This window comes from Phocoena sinus, chromosome 12 (assembly GCF_008692025.1).
Source record: "Phocoena sinus isolate mPhoSin1 chromosome 12, mPhoSin1.pri, whole genome shotgun sequence".
In the NCBI taxonomy this organism is placed as follows: domain Eukaryota; kingdom Metazoa; phylum Chordata; class Mammalia; order Artiodactyla; family Phocoenidae; genus Phocoena; species Phocoena sinus.
The window spans coordinates 34680949-34695083 of record NC_045774.1 but is presented as its reverse complement, the minus strand read 5'-3'; the positions used below and the strand labels follow the sequence as shown (position 1 = coordinate 34695083).

The 14135-nt window shown below is 36.7% G+C and overlaps 1 protein-coding gene across 1 annotated transcript in view; it reads right to left on the bottom strand.

Annotated features, from left to right (window-relative positions):
* Nucleotides 1-13805: 13805 nt before the first annotated feature.
* The window catches only part of THEMIS (thymocyte selection associated), a 203454-nt gene continuing 203124 nt past the window's right edge, over nt 13806-14135 (bottom strand). Inside the window, exon 8 of the transcript XR_004352617.1 lies at nt 13806-13895. The gene's annotated coding sequence lies outside the window, so the exon portion shown is untranslated. The remainder of the gene's footprint in view (nt 13896-14135) is intronic.

Genomic DNA, 14135 nt, shown 5'->3' with positions numbered 1-14135 from the left:
AAAAATTACTTAAGGACATCATTTATAATCTTCCAGGACATGAGGTGGTTTACTACATCACAGATTGCAGGCACAAAATTAGGATTCTTGCACTTTAGTTATCATCTCTGATGTAAAATTGAATAAAGATAATATAAAAACTGTAATTAACCTGCTTCTCTTGGTGTAAAATTCTAGCGGTGTAATCAAAGGCAATATTTGTATGTGTGAAGCCTGAGTATGTGTTATCGTTTTGATATGTTATTAGGTTAATTTGTATATGTTAGGATTCAGTCTTTTGTTTTTAACCTGTCTTCATTTAATTTTATTTTTAACATAGATTATTAACATTTTAAATATCAAAACTTTGAGAAAATATATATGCAAATTTTTATTTCTTTCCCTACCCCTTCCCAACCCATTTTTGCTCACACATCATGGGTAACCAATTAAGTAGTTTCTGGTTTATCCTTTCTCTGTGTTTTTTTAAAATGAATATATCTATATTACATCTATATTTATCTGTCTATTTATCTATCTCCATATTATTGTATCTATCTCTTATTTATTCCATACTTCTACACAATGTAGAATATTATGTTTATTCTTTGGTTTCCTGATTTTTTTCACTTAGTTTTTTCCCCTGGGAAATTACTCTATATGTCCTCATAGAGATCTTTTTTATTTAATTTTTTTTGCTAACTACTTAGCATTGCTCTGTGCTGGTGTTCAATATTTTTTCAACCAATATCCTATGAGTGGTCATTTCGATTTTTTTGGCCAAAGTGGCAGGAGGAAATTCCATTCCATTTCAATTTCTGCTCCACAGCCAAGGCATGAATGTACAGTCCTACCCTCCAAAAGGGCAGTAGCATGAAGCCCTGTGTCTCTATGGCCTCCACACCTGCAGTTTCTGGCCCCACCTAGATGGTCACCTACAGGTGCCTCAGGGAAGTGACCTCTACCTTACAGATAGCACCAGCAGAGATTGAGTGGGAGCCCAACAACACCAGAATAACCACCAGACCAGAATATCATTGTAAGAGCTGAGAAAAATGTCATTAAGATTAAAGACTACAAGAGTAGACAAGATTCATATGCTTAACCTAAACAGGGCTATTCCTTGTTAAAATGGAAGATTTATATAAGCCTTAGAATCTTCTAACATAATAACCAAAATGTCTAAGACACAGTAGAAATCACCAGATATGCTAAGAACCAGAAAAACCACTATTTTCATGAGAAATTACAATCAATGTCAATACCAAGGCAAATCAGATGTTGGAATTATCTGTCAAAGATTTTAAAACAGCCAACATATAAATGCTTTAGGATCTAATAGGCATTTATAGTACATTCTACCCAATAGCAGCAACATACAGATTATTTTCAAGTGCCTGTGGAAGAGTCACAAAGATAGAACACATCCTGAACATAAAATAAACCTTAACAAACTTAAAAGAATTGAAATCATAGAGAGTATGGTTTTTGACCACAGTGAAATCAAGCTAGAAATTAATAACAGAAGGACAACAAGAGAATTACCCAGGATACAAGATTAACAAACAAAAATCAATAGCATTTCTATATATTAATAAGTGGAAGCCAATTTTTTTTAAGTACCATTTACAATCACTCCAAAGAAAATGAAATACTTAGGTTTGAATCTAAGAAAACATGTAAAAAAATCTACATGATGAAAGAAATCAAAGAAAACCTAAATGCTTGTGGAGACATATCATGTTTGTGGTTTGGAAAACTCAATATAGTAAAGATGTCAGTTTTTCCTAAATTTATCTGTAAGTTTAATATAATTGTTACCAACATATCAAAATGTAGTTGTTTTTAAAATAGATATAAGCAATCTTACTCTAAAATTTTTACAGAAAGGGAAAGACCCTATAATAGCTAAAAGCTATTTTGAACTAGAAGAATAAAGTGGCAAGAATCATTCTTCTTGGCTTCCTACATAGCCACAGGAATCATGACAGTGTGGTACTGCTGGTAGAATAGACACATAAATCAATGGGACAGAATAGGGAGACTAGAAATAAATCTACACAAATTATGCACATTTTTTGACAAAGTTACAAAAGCAATATAATAAAGGAGGTATAGTTTTTGAATAAATGGTTCTGGAAAAACTGGACATCCACAGACAAATAAATAAATCTCGATTTAGTCTACACACCTTCCACAAAAAATCTACTCAAAAGTATATCAGGGACATAAATGTAAAACATAAAACTATAAAGCTTCTAGAAAAACATAGGATAAAATGTTTGGGATCTGGGACTAAGCAGAAGTTCTTAGACTTGAATTCAAAAGCACTTAAAAGTGAAAATTCATAAAAGGAAATTCGATAAATTGGACTCAGCAAAAACCCCACAATTGTCCTCTGAAAGATTCTGTTGAGAGAATGAATAAGTCTTAAAAGGAAAATTGAAAAATTGAACATAAAATTTTCAAATTTTTCTCTGTGAAAGATTCTATTACGAAGACAAGATAAGCTACAGACTGAGGGAAAATATCTGCAAACCACATATCTAAAAAGGAATTATATCTAGACTATATAAAGAATTCTCAAAACAACAAACACATCCAGTTAAAAATGGTCAAAAGAAGCACTATTTACAATAGCCAAGACATGGAAACAACCTAAATGTCCATCAACAGATGAATGGATAAAAAAGATGTGGCACATACATGAAATGGAATACTACTCAGCCATAAAAAAGAACAAAATAATGCCATTTGCAGCAACATGGTTGCAACTAGAGATTATCATATTAAGTGGAGTAAGTCAGAAAGAGAAAGACAAATACCATATGATGCCGTGGAATCTAAAGTATGACACAAATGAGCTTATCTATGAAACAGAAACAGAATCACTGGACATAGAGAACAGACTGGTGGTTGCCAAAGGGGAGGGGGTTGGGGTGAGTAGATGTAATCTTTTATATGTAGAATGGATAAACAACAAGGTCCTACTGTATAGCACAGGGAACTATATTCAATATCCTATGATAAAGGATAGTAGAAAAGAATATATATAAAAAAAGAATGTATATACCATGTATAACTGAATCACATTGCTGTACAGCAGTAATTAACACAACATTGTAAATCAACTCTACTTCAAAAATATTTTTTTTAATTTTAAAAAATGGGCAAAACACATAAAAGGACATTTTAGGTAAGAAGAGATATGGATGTCAAATAAGCACATGAAAAAATGTTTAACATCATTAGCTATTGAGGAAATTGAAATTAAAAACACAATAAGATATCGTTACATGCCTATCAAAATGGCTAAAATAAAAAGTGGTGATAACACAAATGCTAGTTAGGATGTTAGAATTGGATCATTCATATGTTGCTGATGGGAATGTAAAATGGCAAAACCACTCTGGAAAATAGTTTGACCGTTCCTTTTAATACTAAAAATGGATTTACCATATGACTCAGCAATTAACCTCTTAGGTATACATCCCAGGGAAATGGTAACTTATTTTCATACAGAAAATTTGTACACAGATATTTATTGCAGCTTTATTTGTAACAGCCAGAAACCCAAGTAGCATTAGTGGATAGATGTATAAACAAACGGTACATCTATGTCAAAGAATACTATTCAGCAATAAAAAGGAACAAACTACTGATGAACAAGCAACTTGAGTGAGTCTCAAGAAAATTATTCTGAGTAAAAAAGCCAGTCTCAAAGAAAACATATTACATGGTTCCATTTATATATTGATAATATTTGTGAAATAACATAAGTATAGTCATGAAGAAAGGGTTGGTCATTGCCAAGGGTTTGGGCAGGAGAAGGGATAGGGTGAGTGAAGATGTAAAGAGGTAGAAGGACGGAGTCTTGTGATGATGGTACAGTTAAGTATATTAATTGTGGTAGTAATTGCACAAAGCTACACATGTGACAAATTTGCAGAGATACACACACATGCAGGTACACAAATGGGTACGGCTGTAACTGATGAAATCTGAACAAGCTGTATGGATTGAAACAATATTAATATCCTGGTTTTGATCATGTAAAATCTTAACATTGAGGGAGTTTAGGTGATGGGTGCCTGAGACCTCCCTGTACATTTTTTTGCACTTTCCTATGAATCTATAATCATAGCCAAATAAAAAGGTTTTTTTAAAGTGAGGATAAATGTTGCTTTGTTATATATGGCCAGATTCTTCTGTGAGTCTTGTGCTGCTTTGCCCTGCTACTGCTACTAAAGATTTCATGTTTTCTCACTTTGCTAATTTCAGAGTAGAGAAATGGTGTGCCAGTATGTATTTAATTTGCATTTCTCTTATTATGCATGTGTTAACACAAAGAATATAACTGTCAAAGCAGATTCACATGAATTGTAAATCTTTCCTAACCCCAAACTTAATTAATGATTTTAAGGGTATAAGTAAGAAGCAGACAGAGACAGAATTTATTTTTGGAGGGCAAGAAATCTTCAGACACTGCATCCTAATTGTCTTTTTCTCCAGCACTAATGTACAATTTAAACTCAGATTAACAGATGTATTCTGAAAAAATGTATGCAAATACACTGTTCTCAAAGGCAGTGGTTTCAGTTTGCGGGCTCCCCAGTTTTATGCTGTTACTTACGCAGATAAAAAAATGCCTACAAGATTAACTTCCATCACTAGCTCTGCCCTATAAATCAAAAAAATTTATTTTCAATAAGTGATCAATAAGCAGGGACCCCTGCCTGAGCTGTTGGGGTAATGTTGACCCTCCAGAGAGTCCAGAGGGCAAAGAATCAAATCAAAAAGCATTAAGATTTCATGTTGTTTGCCCTTTTAGGTTTTAGGCTTTGGACTTACTTGGGACAAGTTTCCACTTCTTTTTCCTATTTCTCCCTTTTGGAATAGAAATGCCTATTTTATGCCTGTTCTGTCTTAGAAGATACATCATTTCTTTGGTTTCATAGGTTCATAGCTAGAGAAGAAGTTGCCTTAGGATGAATTGTACCTTGAGTCCCATCCATATTGGATTTAAATGAGACTTTGGACTTAGACTTTAGAAGGATGTTGAAATGAGTTAAGACTTTTGGGGCTGTTGGAATGGAATGAATACGATTTTCATGTAAGAAGGACATAAATTTGGGAGGCCAGGGGTGAAATGCTATGGACTGAAAGTTTGTGTCCCACCGTCCCCAAATTCATATGTTGAAATCTTAACCCCCAGTTTGATGATAATAGGAAGAGAGGGCCTTGTGAGATGTTTAGGTCATGAGAGTGGAATCATCATGAATAAGATTAGTGTCCTTATAAAAGAGACCCCAGGGAGCCCTCTTGTCCCTTCTTCCTCCTTTTGCCATGTGTGGACACAGAGAGAAGATGGCCTTCTATGAACCAGGTAGCTGATTCTCACTAGACACTGAATCTCTCAGCACCCTAAGGTTGGACTTCCCAGCCTCCAAAACTGAGAAGTAAATGCTTGTTTAAGTCAGTAAGTCTATGGCATTTTTGTTATAGCAGCCTGGAAGGACGAAGGCAACCAGTAAAGCCATCTATTCTGTTTGGGGAAGTTATTACATCAAGCATTCAAAATTTTTAATAAATAATAGTGTTATTCATTTTTCTACGTCTGCTCAATCAGTTTTGGTAAATGGTATCTTTTCATGAATCTATTTTATTTAGGTTGTCAAATTTATTAGCATCATTTTGCTCCTAATATTTCCTTATTATCTTTTTAACATCTATAGGGTACGTAGTGATGTTCCTTCATAAAATTTTGATATTGATAACTTATGTCTTCTTTGTTTATCTGTCTAGCTAGATCAATTTTACTCATATTTTTAAAAAACTTGATACTGGCTTTGTTGATCTTTATTCTTCTTTTCTATTTTCTATTTCCTTGATTTCCACTCATTATTTTCTTCCTCTCATTGTACTTTGAGTTTATTTTTCTTGATTCTTAACGTTGAAAATGATTAGTGCTTTTGACCCTATTTCTTTTTCCAATATAACTATTAAAAAGTATAAATTTCCTTTGAAGCACTGCTTTAAAGCAGCATTCCACTAATTTTGGACTGTCAACTTTTTTTTTTTTTTTTTTTTTTTTTGCGGTACGTGGGCCTCTCACTGTTGTGGCCTCTCCCGTTGCGGAGCACAGGCTCCGGACACACAGGCTCAGCAGCCATGGCTCATGGGCCCAGCCGCTCGGCATGTGGGATCTTCCCGGACCAGGGCGCGAACCCATGTCCCCTGCATCGGCAGGCGGACTCTCAACCACTGCGCCACCAGGGAAGCCCTGGACTGTCAACTTTTTATATTCATTTAGTAAATTAAAAAAATGTTCTTTGTCATATCTTCTTTTATTCATGAATTATTTGTTCTTTTATTGTTTAATTTCCAAATATTTGTGAATTTTACAGATAGAGTTTTGATATTCCTTTCAAATTTCTTTCTTTTTATTTTTGATGAAACATAGTTGATGTACAATATTATGTTAGTTTCAGCTGTACAACACAGTGATTCACCATTTAAATACATTATGAAATGGTCACCATGGTAACTCTAGTAACGATCTGTTTCCATACAAAGTTTTTACAATATTATTGGCCATATCCCTTATGCGGTGTATTACATCCCTGTGACTTATTTATTTCATAACGGGAAGTTTGAACCTCTTAATCCCGTTTATCTATTTCACACAATCCCCTACACTCTCCTCTCTGGCAGATACCAATTTGCTCTCTGTATCTATGAGTGTGTTTTCATTTTGTTTTGTTTGTTCATTTGTTTTGTTTTTAGGATCCATATAAAAGTGAGATCATACAGTATTTGTCTTTCTCTGACTCGTTAAGCTTAACAGGATGCCCTCTAGTCCATCCATTTTGTTGCAAACGGCAAGATTTCATTCTTTTTTATGACTAATATTTCTGTGTGTGTGTGTGTCTTTCTTTTTTGTGTATTTATCTGTCAACGGACCCTAAGGTTGCTTCCATATCTTGGCTATCATAAATAATGCTGAAATAAACACTGAAGTGCATATATCTTTTTGAATTGTTTTTGTTTTCTTTGGGTAAATACCCAGAAGTGAAATTGCTGGATCACATGTCAGTTCTACTTTTAATTTTTTGAGAAGGCTCTATACTGTTTTCCACAGACTCATAGATACAGGGAACAGATGATTGCTGGGGGTGGGGTGGGCAAAATAGGTGAAGGGGATTAGAGGTACAAACTTCCAGTTATAAAATAAATATGCCATGAGGATATAACATACAGCATAAAAATATGGTCAATAATATCGTAGTAAATTTGTATGAGAACAGATGTTTACTAGACTTATTGTGGTGATCATTTCATAATGTATACAAATGTCAAATCACTATGTAATCCACCTGAGACTAACCTAATATTGTATGTCAACTATTTTCAATTAAAAAAAACACAGTTTTTCTGGGAACAATTCTAGAGTCACCTTTACTTGGGACTAGTTATCCTTACTACTAAAAACACATTTATGGGGTGTCTAATGAATGTTCTTCTTATTCAACAAGATCTCTTCCGTATGGTTGGAGGAAACTTGAGTGAATGCTGTCCTTCTATGAACTTGGGGAATTCGAAGGCTTAAGGACCCCCAGTAATTGTTTTTTCTTTGGCCTTTTAGAGTTTCATTCTATACACACGCAGATTGCTATTTAACTTAAAGATTGGAGGAGAACGCTGTGCAAATTTCTGGAGTTCTTTCTATGCATGCTTCCCCTTTTTCCTGGCATTATACTTGCAAATTCTGATAGCTTCAACTTCCCTAAAGTCCAATCTTTTTCTCCTCAAGTCAACATAAACTCTGGAGTCTTTGGGGTTTTTCTTCCTGAACTTACCAAATGGCAGAAAACCATGGCTATTATAGGGCTCATTATATTTGTTTCCTTTTCTCTAAATCATTACTGCCCTCTTCTGATTACTTTCCCATGTCTGGAAATAAATTTTATATATTTTAACCTAGTTTTCAGTTGTTTATGCAAGTGGCAGTCCAGTCGGAGTATTTTTGTAATAGACAGAAGCAGAATTTCTGAAACCTATAAGATTTGAACATCTTGAATAGAGTTTCCAAGTACTTTATTCTCAGGGACTGTGGTGACAGATTTTGGTATAACAATATTCATAAAAGAGGCAAGTTTTTAGTGTTTGGGTACTATCGGTAGCATTTTTATCTTAAAACGCTAGCTCTGAATTATTCAAGAGCAAAAGGCCCCACCCCATAAATCTTTCTTGCTAGACTTGAAACCAACAACTCCTATAGGGACAGTCAGGAGGGTAATTTTTTTCCTTTATCAGGACACTGTCAACGTTAAGAAAAACAGTATGGCAGACAAAGTGAATATTCTGAAGCCTACTTAAAAGAAGGCTTTTGCGCATAAAAGATATTCTAGATAGAGATTAAGCGGATGATATAAAATCTTGATGGTTAAGAGAGAGATATGGAAAGAAAGTGATAACTTTTCTAACTGCTTTAAACATGAATCACATGATCTACAAAACTTTAGTAATTACAAGTCCATAAATGTTGCCGAAGTCCAAAAATCTAACTAAGAAAGAGAGAAATTTTCAGAAACAAATTAGATTGACTTATACACGGGACCTCTAACCCTTGTTAAGCATACGCTTAAAGCTGCTGATGGAGCCCCTTTAACAAGTGAGCTCCCATTTTTGGAACACTAAATGCTTGCCAGAAAAGTGTTAAGGAATGGCAAGGAATGCTGCGTAGGTTAGTACAAAATATTTAAAGTAATACTAGGTGAATTTTGAAATGATGCCATTATTTATAAATGGGAATTCTTGTATCTTTATGTTGTCATTTGATTTTTTTGTATAGTCCCTGTTGAGCTTTATTGGTCAATTAGTTAGAAGTGAGGAAGTAGATAGAATAGGTTTGTGAATTTCAACCTAAAGGGCAATGAGGCCTTTGCGTTCTTTCACCTCATATACTGTTTAGATCCCTTTTAGAGTTTTCTGGGGCCATGACTCTATTTCTTAGTAGTGGTTCCACAGAATGGGCTCTTGAAGATGAAAGCAAGGATTCCAGTGGATTCTGGTCTTCTCCCTCAAGAATACAGTCCAAATTCCCTTACTGAACATAAGCAGAATTTTTAAGACTGGCTGGTTAAGTGAACAAAAAATGTTATTATTATGTGATATTTATATAATATAAATGTTTAAATATTCATGTCAAAAATATTATCCACAACCCACCACTATCCCCATTTATATTTCACTTTCCTGATATTTCTTATGTGTTTTATGTCTTTTATTTACAGTTTGATTTTTTAGGATTTCTCAATTTACACTGGGGAAAGCCATATATAGATGCCTATCTTTGGATATGTATTTCAGTGCAACACATTTATGGAGCCAACCATACCTGTAAATTGGCTTCCAATTTTTCTGTAAAGACTTAAGGAATAAAAGAACTGATTATAAGAGTAGCATTAGTTCAGTGGAACAGAACATATACATACCATTTTATGGAAAAATAAAAGAACTAGTGAATACACTTTGATGTCAACCACAAGGAAAGGAAAAACATATACTTATTATTTGACCAATTTCATTTACTTTTCTTCTAATCTGTAGACTGTATCAAATTACGTTAAATACTAAAAATTGTCTGCTGGTCATATGTCTTCTTGCTCCAAATATATTTCCTCACTAGTTTGTACTGTTAAGTTCAATTTTCTAAAAAAGATTATAATGTCACAAAAGCATTTCAGAAGTGCTTTTTCCCGTATGCTGAAGTTACTTGTGAGAACATTACGATCTTGATCTGTGAGCGACCTATATGGGAAACCCACTAGGAATTCTGTTGAACTTTCAAAGTATGGGCAATATAATGCTGCCTTACAAAATTCTATGCCAAGTAGAAAGCCCACGGAGAAGTCTCTTTCAGTTTCAGAAGAATAGAATGATCTAAAGGAGGGACACAAAATTAGCAGCATGAGTTACAAAATATTTCATTTTAAATACAAATTAAAGTCCAAATGTGTGTTTTCTCCCACGCTCCTTAGGGTTTTTATGCAATTTACTAAACAGTTGACTCACCAGAATCTACAATTTCAGTACAACATAATTAATCCTCACAATATCTTCTACATTGTGCCTGGCTGAAGAATCTCTTACATAGCAACAGAGAAGGAAAAACTTTGAATTAAAATTTTTTAAAATTGTAGCATACTAACCAACCCCTCTCTTACCTCTACCAGATTTATTCTTTGTGATTTCTCATCGTATTTCTCCTATACCTAACTTCTATGCCACTAACATCTAGCATGAGCTGTTTTCCACAAACACAGTTCAGGACTGGGTACTATGAGCCAGCATAATGAACAGAAGGTTACCTAATAGCAATTTCTGAGAATTCTTCAACAACATACATATTTGACTCTGATGTTTATTGCCTGTATATGCTTACCTATTTTTTTTTGCGGTACGCGGGCCTCTCACTGCTGTGGCCTCTCCCATTGCGGAGCACAGGCTCCGGACGCGCAGGCTCAGCGGCCATGGCTCACGGGCCCAGCCGCTCCGCGGCATGTGGGATCTTCCCGGACCGGGGCACGAACCGTGTCCCCCGCATCGGCAGGCGGACTCTCAACCACTGCGCCACCAGGGAAGCCCTGCTTACCTAATTTTTTTAATTCATAGTAAATTAGAAATGGAATAGGAATTTGACATAGTAATCAGATCACCTTCTTGAACACAACAGGGCCTAAGGCCAAGGAAACAAACATATGATCAAGGTTTCTTTTGAGTTCATCTAATTTAAAGACTTAAATGGCAGCCTCAATTCTTTCTTGCAGAGAACAACTATAAAAACGGAATGAAATATTAAAAACATGTTCTATGACATCAGAGAGTGGACAGCAATTTTGAAAAATTGTGAGATCAAAATCCAAGAAAAAAATTCAGTATTATGGACTGAAAATTTACATATTGAAGTTCATATTAAAGAGGAAGAGGGGGGTTTCCCTCGTGGCGCGATGGTTGAGAGTCCGCCTGCTGAAGCAGGGGACACGGGTTCGTGCCCCGGTCCGGGAAGATCTCACATGCCGCGGAGCGGCTGGGCCCGTGAGCCATGGCCGCTGAGCCTGCGCGTCCGGAGCCTGTGCTCCGCAATGGGAGAGGCTACAACAGTGAGAGGCCCACATACTGCAAAAAAACAAAAACAAAAAAGAGGAAGAGGGACCAGAGCACTCCCTCCCTCTCTCTCTCTCTCTCTCTCTCTCTCTCTTTCTGTCTCTCTCTCTCTCCAGAATTGTGATAAAATGAATCTCTGTGATTTAAGCCACCCAATCTATGGTATTTTGTTATGGCAGCCCAAGTTCAGTAATAAGAAGGGAAGATATATGGTAAGTATGATATATGAGGACAGTTTTCCACTCAAGGCAATAGATGATTTTGAAAGCTATTGCTCTAATATTGACACGATGAGAAGAGTCTTTGATAAAATTGTGGAGCTGAGGGAAGAAAAATTGCAGTTAATGACTAACTAAATAGGAGTCTACACACACACAAGCATACACGAAAATGCCTAGCAATTGAAGATCATGGGGTAGAATTTGTTTTAAAAACCAGAAAAAAAGGATTAAATAGTAAAGGGAAAAAAATTGAGAAATTGATCTACACTAAAAATTTTCTACATTAAGAAGACTTCATTAAAGGAGAGAACTGACAAGCATAAACTAAGAAAAGATACATTCAAGATATATAACTGACAAAGGGTTAATATTGAAAAGATATAGTTTCCTACAGATCAATAAATGAAAGATAGGCATTTCAATAAAAACCTTAAGTAGGAACTTCACAAAAGAGGACACCCATATATTTTGCTAATATCGAAAAATTTGCCACCTCATTTGGTAATCTAGTATTTGTAAGAGATACTACTCAAAAGAATGGATAAAAGCATGAAAAGTGACCATTACTAAGTATAAGAAAGAATTTGATGCAAAGGAACCTATCGACACTGCTGGAGTGAATATTAATTTCTGTAAAAATACAAATTATTTTGTGTATATCCACTTTGACCCAGAAAATCTCTTCATCGGAAACTTGACAGATGCTTGCTGAAAGACAAGAATGAGAATGTTGCGACAAGTATTTGTGATAGTCAAGTATCAGAAATAACACACTAGTCCTTTTACAGTAGAATGGTTAATTAAGCTGTTATATACTAATCTGCAATTATTATATGAAAAAGACAAAACTGTTGCTGCACACAACAACAACATGGATGATTCGAGCAATTAAAATTTGAATGGAAGAAGCCAAAAACAGTTACTGTGTTATTCCATTCATACAAAGCTTAAAAACAAGCAAAATAATCTATGGTGTTACAACAGTAGTTACCTTTGGGTAGAAGGGAAAGAATAGCAAATAAAATGAGGACAGTGGTCCCTGGAGTGATGGTTAGATTCTGTTTCTTGCCCTGAGGATTGGTAGCATGGGGCATTTATGGGGTTCAGCTTTGCTTTTGGCCCCACCTCTGTATAAAGGTCGCCGTCAGCATCTCTTTCCTCCCAGACAGGATTGGGTTAAAGCAGCGGCTGATTAGGGAGCTCTTGCTCATTCAGGCCAGGGGAAGGGAGGGCTATGGTAGTTATAATTGGAATGTGGGGCCCTCCTGCTGTGGCGTTGCAACAGCCTGAGGTGCTCATTGTGTTCTCCCGGGGAAGTTGTCCCTCGATCACGGGACCCCGGCAGTGGCGGGCTGCAGAGGCTCCTGGGAGGGGAGGTGTGGATAGTGACCTGTGCTTGCACACAGGCTTCCTGGTGACTGCAACAGCAGCCTTAGTGTTTCATGCCTGTCGCTGGTGTCCGCGCTGATAGCTGCGGCTCACGCGCGTCTCTGGAGCTCATTTAGGCGATGCTCTGAATCCCCTCTCCTTGCACACCCCGAAACAACGGTCTCTTGCCCCTTAGGCAGTTCCAGACTTTCTCCCGGACTCCCTTCTGGCTAGCTGTGGCGCACTAGCCCCCTTCAGGCTGTGTTCATGCAGCCAAACCCAGTCCTCTCCCTGGGATCTGACCTCCAAAGCCCGAGCCTCAGCTCGCAGCCCCGCCCGCCCCGGCGAGTGAGCAGACAAGCCTCTCGGGCTGGTGAGCGCTGGTCGGCACCGATCCTCTATGCGGGAATCTGTCTGCTTTGCCCTCTGCCCCCCTGTTGCTGTGCTCTCCTCCGTGGCTCTGAAGCGTCCCCCCTGCCCACCCCCCGTCTCCCCCAGTGAAGGGGCTTCCTAGTGTGTGGAAACATTTCCTCCTACACAGCTCCCTCCCAGAGGTGCAGGTCCCGTCCCTATTCTTTCTTCTCTGTTTATTCTATTTTCTTTTGCCCTCCCCAGGTACGTGGGGAGTTTCTTGCCTTTTGGGAAGTCTGAGGTCTTCTGCCAGCGTTCAGTAGGTGTTCTGTAGGAGTTGTTCCACGTGTAGATGTATTACTGATGTATTTATGGGGAGGAAGGTGATCTCCTCATCTTACTCCTCACCATCTTGAAGGTCCCCCTCCAATGATAAATAACTTATATACATCAGATCTCTATTTGGGGAGGTCATCCTAAAATTTTGGAAAGTCCTACCACCTCAAAAAGTGTACAATATATAATTAATTAAGACATGCCAGAAATAAAAAGAAAGCTTATGACACTTTGAAGAATTGTGTTAACAGAAGAAGCTGTATTTAGAATAATTTTGAAAAAAGAAATCAGTATGTCTCCTGTTCTAAAAAGGCCAGAGGGAAATGTCATAGTCTTCTTATTAATTGATCATTAAGGAAATGAGAATGCATCAGAATACCCTAGTTTCATCATACAAACCTGTGGGTTCAAGCCATTTATTTGTCCAGGTTCTCTGTCCGTGAAGGAGTTTGACTTCCTCTGGAGAGTTCACTGCAGGGACAAAAGGTCACGCCTAAAGAGCATGAATACACAGCCATGCTGGCTTATCTGTTGTAAATATATAAATCAATCCTGTGTTTAAAATAAAGTTTTGTTTTGTTTGGTTTGATTAATGTGAACCAAGTGCCTAAGTTCAATCAATGCTGGGCATAAAAACAGAGTAAACTTTGTGTCCATAAAGAGGAACAGCAAATCCTGGGCAAGGATTAAGGAGTCTTTGCCTGAGGAACC